Raw genomic sequence first — 8,922 nt, 5'->3', positions numbered from 1 at the left:
AAGGTGCAACAATACAATGGCGACGGGAAAGCGAGGAGATGAATTACTTCAACAACCCATGGTGTAAAGATTGGATTGGTGCAGAAGAACTTGGTATGTTTTCATTAATTCGATGTATATGTATACAGCCAAGTCCAATCAATAAATGGAAAACATAAACTATGGCTAAACTAGTGACACTTAAATATGGAAAACTAGGATATGTACATAAATTACAGTGAGGAATAAATCATTCCATAATACTCCCCCTCAAGTTGGAGAATTAGGATTCCGAATTCCCAACTTGCTGAGAAGAAAATGGAACTAATCACGCGCAAGTGCCTTAGTAAAAATGTCTGCCAGTTGAAAGCGTGTAAACACATGGGATGTGGCAATAGCTCCAGAGCGCAAATGTTGCCGAACAAAATGGCAATCTATTTCAATGTGCTTGGTGCGCTCGTGAAAAACTGGATTAGAGGCGATGTGGAGAGCTGCTTGATTATCACAAAAAAGATGCATTGGACCGGCATGATAAACACCAAGAGAGCTGAGGAGAGAACAAAGCCATAAAAGTTCACTGACAGTTGCGGCCATGGCTCGGTATTCTACCTCGGCGGAAGACTTGGAGACTGTTTGCTTCTTGGTCTTCCAATAGATGGGACTCCCGCCTAAAGTGACGAAATATCCGGTCAATGACCGTCGAGTCATGGGACAACTAGCCCAATCTGCATCACAGTAAGCCATTAAAGATAGAGATGTTGGACAGAGAAAAATCCCTTGTCCAGGAGATTACTTGAGATATCGAAGCACTCGTAGAGCAGCGTCCCAATGTCCTTGACGAGGATCTTGCAAGAACTGAGATAGAATGTGAATAGGGTAGCTGAGCTCCGACCTAGTGATGGTGAGATACAGGAGACGACCAATCAGACGTCGATCTTGGCCTGGATCTGGAATAGGGTCACCACTGTCTTGAGATAATTGGTGTTGTTGCTCCATGGGGAAATAAGCAGGCCGTGAACCTAGCATACCGGCTTCAATAAGAATATCCATAGTGTACTTTCGCTGATTGAGAAATAAACCAGAACCACTCCGAATAATCTCTATCCCCAAGAAATAGGACAAAGGACCAAGATCCTTAATGTGAAAACATTGGCGAAGATAAGTCTTAAAACTAGAACACGAGGCAGAATCATTGGCCACGAGAATTATATCATCAACATAAACCAGAACCGCAAGAAATGTGTCACCATGGGAGAAGGTGAACAGAGAGTGATCAGCGTCGAATTGTTGAAAACCATATTGAGAAAGAGCAGTGGCGAACTTAGAATACCAATTTCGAGATGCTTGACGAAGGCCATATAGGGACTTTTGCAGACGGCATACTTGATTAGATCCGGTGGAACAAAAACTAGGAGGAAGAGACATGTAAACCTCCTCATCCAAGTCCCCATGAAGGAAGGCGTTATTGACATCAAGCTAGTGCATCTCCCATTTTTTAGCAACAACAATGGTTAATAGGCAGCGAACTGTGACCAATTTGGCTACTGGTGCAAATGTCTCATGAAAATCGACTCCTTCAACCTGAGTGAAACCCTTGGCCACGAGTCGAGCCTTGTAACGTTCCACAGTGCCATCAGCTCGTCTTTTAATCTTAAAAACCCATTTGCAGCCAATAGGTTTCTTTCCGGGAGGTAGTGATTGCCGGCCAGCCGTCTCGCCATCATTGCAAGCCAGAATAGCCGAGCTTCTCTTGCCAGTGTTGCTCACTGAGCGTCATCCTTCATCCCTTTTGTCTTTCACGGTCTACTCTTCCTGTTTAACACCACCATGACGAAATCAGCAAATAACAGTGAATCAAGTGGAAGCATACCACTTGTTTATCTCTTCACCCCCTCTGATGGTCCCGGCACACAGCTCATTTCCTGCAAACTAAATGGCAGGAATTACAACACTTGGTCTCTAGAATGGCAAACAGCGCTTCAGGCCAAGAACAAGCTTAGTTTTATCGAAGGAAAAGTGTTACAACCAGCAGAAGGAGAACCTCACCGTGAGCAGTGGGTGACTTGTAATTCGATGCTCCTCTCATGGGTTTTCAATCACCTGGACAAGAGTTACAGAACTCAGTGGCAGGAACGAGAAATGCAAAGACTCTCTAGGACGATCTTAAGGAACGATTTTCCCAAGGTAATGAAGCAAAAATTCACCAGCTTAAGACAGATATTTGTTTACTCAGACAAGAGAAAAGATCAGTTTCAGAATATTATTCAAAGTTAAAGAGTCTCTGGGATGAATTAGATATGTATCTCGATTTACCCGTTTGTTCGTGTGATGATGGAGCTCGACTAATGGCTTACAAGGAAAAGGAGAAATTGCATCAGTTCCTAATAGGACTCAATCCCGAGTTCCAGACCATCCGTTCGCAAATTTTGAGCATGGAGCCACTGCCAAATGCGAATAGGGCACATTCGATTGCAGCAAACAACGAGGCACAACGATTAATCAATAAATGGAAAACATAAACTATGGCTAAACTAGTGACACCTAAATATGGAAAACTATGATATGTACATAAATTACAGTGAGGAATAAATCATTCCATAATACACGGAGACGGAGCATGTGTTGGTTTCTCTTGCTGGAACTCGATCAAGGACCCGGTTCTCCGCATGCACCACCTCACGGAACACCATGACTTTCTAAAAAATAAAATCAGAGGTTATTACTGTCAATTTCTGCAATCATTTGTTATATTATTTATCACAATGCGTCACTACATTTTTCTGGTCAGAAAAATAGGCTGACTACTAGCGACGCTATCACTCTTGAGATTGAGATGCCAATTCGGAATGTCTATCTCGGTCCATTATCGGAGGTGGTGGTCTCGTCGGTGGCCACCATCTACCTGGTCAGAGGATTTCTGTTTTATTACGAATTTTTGAATTAAAATATATATAATATATTAATTCTCCACGTATGTGTCACGCCATATTGTTTTAATAATTTGAACGGAAAAATTGACGGCTATATAATTGAAACAAAAAAGAAACTATAGTATGAGATCATTTTCAAACAGTTAATTTGAGATGGATTATCTTAAATTTTGTGTTACACGGTATAATTTTTCATCTGATTAATTAAGTATTAACTATATATATATATATGTGTGTGTGTGTGTGCGCGCGCATATAAGTGTTATATTGTAGTTTATCGCCTAATTTGTTTTCTATTTACTTTTATTTTATTTTTCATTGTTCTTTACTATTCGGGGAAAGGGCGATGAACAGTTAGATAAGAAAGAGTTAAAAAAGAAATAAATTAATACGGAAAGTTATAATTATTTATATATCAATCTATTGAAGCATATATATATTTTTCGATGTGTACCTTGATATTCCAAAATCCAATGCATTTCGACAGATTCAATACGAGTTGGTTCAAACCCACTAAGGAATAAAGTCTCCAAACGTGAATTTTTTCCATTCACGAGACTCGAACCTAAGACTTGCTTAAGGGAAATAAGAGCCGAACCACTTGAACCATGTTGATAATCACATATATATTATGAATAAGAGCTCTCCATAGAATTATGTAGCTACTAAATCGCACATAGAGAATTATGTAAACATAAAATAATTTTCTTGAAAAAATATATATCCCTGGTACTGGTTCCGTGAGTACCCTGTATGTTGGAACCGGACCGGAACGAGAACCTATTTTCACTGGTGCCTTTTGTGTGTTTAATTTTAGAGTTAAATAGAGTTGAATTTTTATTTTAATTGGTTTGTAATGATTGTATTATTGAATTATGAAAAAAAAAGTGTGAAAAAGTAATAAATAGTTAAAAAAAAATAATGATTATGTTGTTAAATTGTGAAAAAAAATGAATAGTTGAGAGAATTTAGTATTAAAAATTGAATTGAATGGTTAAAATATTGAATAAAATGGAAAATGTGATAATTGTGTTGTTGATTTTTGTTATGTAATGAATAGAGTTAAAGTTAAAGATAAAATTAACGGTGCATTTGGTTTCAGAGTTAAAGTAACTTTGATTTTGATTTTGATTTTGATGGTGGAAAATGAAAAATGAGATGGGAGTATAAATTTGAGTTGGGAAACGTGTATTTTTGTTGTGTAGTGTGTTGAATTAAAGTTAAAGTTAAAATTATTGACTTGTGAAATGTATGTTTTCGTTGTGTAGTGTGTTAAGTTAAAGTTAAAGTTAAAGTTAAAAGTTTTTTAACTTACAATCCAAACATAGTGATTACTACCCAGATCGGACCATATTTTCAATTAGAGTTACCTAGATCTTGCTCTAACGAGTTGGTTCCAATCAATTCCGGGAATATCCGGTATTAATGCACACCCTTATGTATATGTTTTATAAATAATGTCTTCACGTGCCACGCAAATTGATCGTGATTCATGTCCGTAGTACGGCCAACGTCTAGTATTACATATCTCCCGTGGCCATATGACATTTTACAAAGCAATAGGGTCTGCGAGTGGAAGTGACCAAAGATGGAGTTATTACCAAAATAATAAATGTAGTTAAAATCTAAAACTGTGTCAATATTAACAAAATTTCTGTAAAAAGGAAGGATTACTCATCACCAAATCCCTCTATTGCAGGGATATAATCTCGGGAAGAGGGGCCCGGAAATGGGCCTGTGAAACAGAGGCCCATAATAACTGAGGATCATGAGCCCACAAGCCCATATTTATCAAAGGCCTCAAAGAGCCCGTTAAACGGTCCAACGTTGCGAGGCTGTTGAAGAAACGATTCAAACTCGATGGTTGCAAGTAGACAATAATATCAAAGGGGCAAGACCAATTGACGGGGACAAAACAGAAAAATATGAGATCAATCACAGCTCCCATTCTTGAGGTATATATCATTCAGAAGAGACTAATTAGAGAACAACACGTTACTATATGTTGGATTATCGTTACTTGTTAAATAATAGAAATCTTGCTATTTAACAAGAAACTTAATATTTTTTAAAATAATATGTCACTTACTATATAATAAAAAATTTATTATTTTAAAAAATGAATGATTATTTTATAGGAAACTTATTATTATGAATACAACTAGACTTGTTAAATAGTAAGTTTCCTTTTCAAATTATGAGAGACTTATTATCTTTTGGAGTGTCATCCCCAACCAATGGGGGTCGTGGGTGACCGCTGTCGTCACAGGCGATCTGAATTGGGAGCACAGTGGCCGTCGTTGAGGCCCCACTGATTGAAAAAGTTAACGCCGTGCTAACATTGATATCAAATTGATAGTTTTTGTATGTTTAGGTTAAGAAAAAAAATACGTACTAAAATTGATAAAATGTGAAAAGTATCGAATCTTTTAGGTAATTAATCTTAAATATGATTTTACAAGATAAGTTTATTTGCCATATAATTTATTAAATTTAAAATTTTAGTTAAAAATTTAATTATAAAAATAAATATAATTGATAAGATGTGGTAACCTACATAAAGTTTTAAATTTAATTGTCAAACAAAAAGAATATGACAAGATGCATAAGTACATGCCTGAACTTCACCAGAATTCCTAGCAAATAATCTCGATAAATGCCTTTTCAGGCCATAGTTTCCAGTCGAGCAATGAGAAATAGTTTAATCCTTAGTTATGATACTGCAGATAGAGAGAGACCCTGGCCGCGATGTTTTCAAATTACACAAACTTCAATAGACATGTCACGACCCGAAATCTCAGTTGAGTTTCCCTTATATTTTCTCGATATCTATTATCACATAACTATTCACATAAAACCGGCTTTCCATAGACCCCAAAAATATAAAACCAATCCAAGAAGCTCTAATATGAATATAAATATCAAAAGAGAGTAATTTTCTTATCTCAACCACATTACTAAACCAAACTAAATAAAAATTTCAGGTCGTAATATAATCAATACATTTTATACAAAAAGAATACTTATAAAATAACTAGGGTCCCTACATTGTCATTCGAGCTGTTCTCCGATATTAAAAGAGTTCTCATGTACTGCTAGTCTAGCTCCTAGCTCATCTGAAAAATATATGCAGAGTGTGAATTGCATCTCAGTGAATACTATATTTCAAAACAAAATGAATTATTATTATTAAATAAATATTTAGCTGCTAACAACCAAATATTCAAATAAACAATACAATCACATCCAATCCAACTACCCGCTCACAAGCGCACATATGTATAAATATTATATAAAAAAATAATTTTAGTCAATATAATAACTAAATTAAAGTCTTACTAACAATTATACACCACTCTTTCAACCATTTCTCTAATATCCAATAGCACATAAACATTAAATATCTATTCATGTAGCGTTTCATAAAAATTCACTACACAATCACTCAACAAATCAAGTGTCAGCAACAGCATGATTTTCACAGAACAACCTCGGACAATTTCAACAATCATCACATCTCCCTCAATCAGACAAGACAAACAATATACAACGAAACCCATCAATATAATCATAAGGTCGCACTTCCTTATGACAAGTTAGGTTGGTACTGTGGCCCCGCACATCTCATTCAGGCCCCTTTTGCTATTCCATCAGGTCCAGCGACCCTTCAGGCCAAATTTTCTATTCTGCCGGGTCCAGCGGCCGTTCGAGCTCCATTTTCTATTTCGTTGGGTTCAGCGGCCATTTGGGCCTCATTTTCTATTCCACCAAGTCCAGCAGCCGTTAAAGCCCCATTTTCTATCCCGCCAGGTCCAGCGGTCCCATGGCTATAATCAAATAATATCAATACACACAAGCACAATCCCAAACACATTACAATGGTATCACATTATTATCACATATCTCATACACAATCCACATACACAATCACATCACATATCTCAAGTCAAAATGAAACATAAAAGGGCAATATCTCTTAAATCATTTCACACGACCTAGCAAGATCATTTCTTTATCTCTAACTATCACAATATTATTCTTAAATAATTTATTTAACTATAATACATCATTTTACAATGGAATAAAATACTCACTTAACATATATATCTATATAAATCATTTCACAATGGAATGAATTACTCAAAGATAACTCTTAAAAATAAATCACCAAGTCCAAGTCTTCGAGATACATGGCTTTAGTATAATCCATCCTTGATAGATATTAAATTTAATAAGAAACCAATTTATAAGCATGTATCACACCACCAAATAACTAATCATACCCTTTGACAGTACTTTTATTCCCCTAAAAATTATAAATTATATTGTAAGCTAGTTCTCCATTTCAATACACCTTGGAATAGTTTTATAATGGAATGATGCAAATTAGTAACCCACCTTTTCTATTACTCAATTTACCCTTTGACGTCTTCACAATTAATTTAAAAAAAGATAAAAAAATATTCCCAAACAAAACCAGCATTAACTCACTCATTTCACAACCCATAAGCACATAAACAGTTCTCTTAAGCACACTAGGATCACCACATCAATCAACACTCATTAACGTAAATAATTACGTCCTGTATCCTAATCTCTATCATAATTAGCTTAATCAAATTGTACAAAAATCAAACTCCCTCTTAAGGATGCAGATAATTGAATCTTATGAAACCGACTTAATAGATACCAAACACATGCATTTCAGTATGTAAATTGTCTTTTAAGTTATCTGGAAATGAAAACAGAAAATCAAAGGATATGTTTCAGCTCTCCGAGACCCAAACACTCGACAATTTCCATTTATTTCCAAAAGTACGTTGCATACTTATATTTCCAAAAAAATCTCATAAAATTACTGAAAATAGGAAATTAAAATACGAGTTACTAGGCGCAAAAATCAGTAAAAACAGAGATCAGAGTGTGTTAGACGAGCCTCCCAAAGTTGCTAGTGTGGTTGTTACAGAACAGTCCCAAACTCTGCAATAGTCCAACTTTGGGAGTTCGGTTCTCTCTCTATAAAACTCTAAATACCACAATCTCGGAGTCTCTGCAAAGCTTCCAGTGTGGGCTATGTTTTAGAAACAAATGGCATGTCGAAACATGAAGAAATTAGTTTAAAAATGCAGGTCAAAGTTGACGTTTTGTTATGATTTTCAGAAATTTGAAATCGCGATAATTTTCAAACCGTATAACGAAATCCAATTCTGTAATAAGCGACACCATTCAAATGATCAGAGGTGCCTGATCATATCAAATTTCGTACTAATAACATCATATCATTCAGCCCTACTTCAAACCAAACTTCAAATCGTCCAAATCGATTTTCTAATTCGCACTCGAATTACAACAAGAAAACCATCAAACCAATCCGATCAGCACTCAAGCATGATATTCAATCGTTAAAGCCAAGCAAAACATCTTCAAAACAATAGAAACAACATCTCTAACCTGATTTTGATTCGTTCCCATCTACTCTTAACTCTTAACTCTTAACTCTTCTTCTTTCTTCTTCTTCTTCTTCTTCTTCTTTGAGTTCGCTCGGTTCTTCAATCACTAACCCCTGCTACTCTCACCTCCCCTTCTCTGCTTCTCCTTCGTTTGCTCTCTCTCTCTCTCTCTCTCTCTGTTTCCTTTGTTTTTTTTTTCGACTTCTCCAGCCAAGAACAGGATAATGAAGAAGAAAAAGAAAAAAATTGAATGGCGGTGGAAAGAGGATGGGAAAGGTGATAGGGTGTGGGCAAGTCCACCGTAAACAAGTTACACATCCTCCTCTTTTTTTTTAAAACTCCAGCCATAATATATATATATATATATATATGTATATAAACATATGTAATTATATGTGCGTATGCATGTTTAAAAAAAATGCCGGTTCTTACAATCTACCCCACTAATAAAAATTTTGTCCTCGAAATTTGCTTAAGGAACCAGAAAAGATTATTAAAGTTCATAGCATCTAATGAAAATTGGCAACTGTGGGACATTTCTCATATATAGCGAAATGATCTCA

At 35.8% G+C, this 8,922-nt stretch overlaps 1 long non-coding RNA gene across 1 annotated transcript; it reads right to left on the bottom strand.

The window, feature by feature from the left end:
* Nucleotides 1–5,704: 5,704 nt before the first annotated feature.
* LOC116214863 lies at nt 5,705–8,585 on the bottom strand. The gene is made up of 2 exons (XR_004158365.1): nt 8,361–8,585; nt 5,705–6,025 (listed from the first exon to the last, which is right to left on the bottom strand). It is a non-coding gene; the product is annotated as an uncharacterized LOC116214863 (long non-coding RNA).
* Nucleotides 8,586–8,922: the final 337 nt, after the last annotated feature.

The sequence above is a fragment of the Punica granatum genome, chromosome 7 (assembly GCF_007655135.1).
Source record: "Punica granatum isolate Tunisia-2019 chromosome 7, ASM765513v2, whole genome shotgun sequence".
Lineage (NCBI taxonomy): Eukaryota > Viridiplantae > Streptophyta > Magnoliopsida > Myrtales > Lythraceae > Punica > Punica granatum.
Note: the sequence above shows the minus strand (reverse complement) of the source record. Positions and strands in the feature narration are given on the sequence as shown.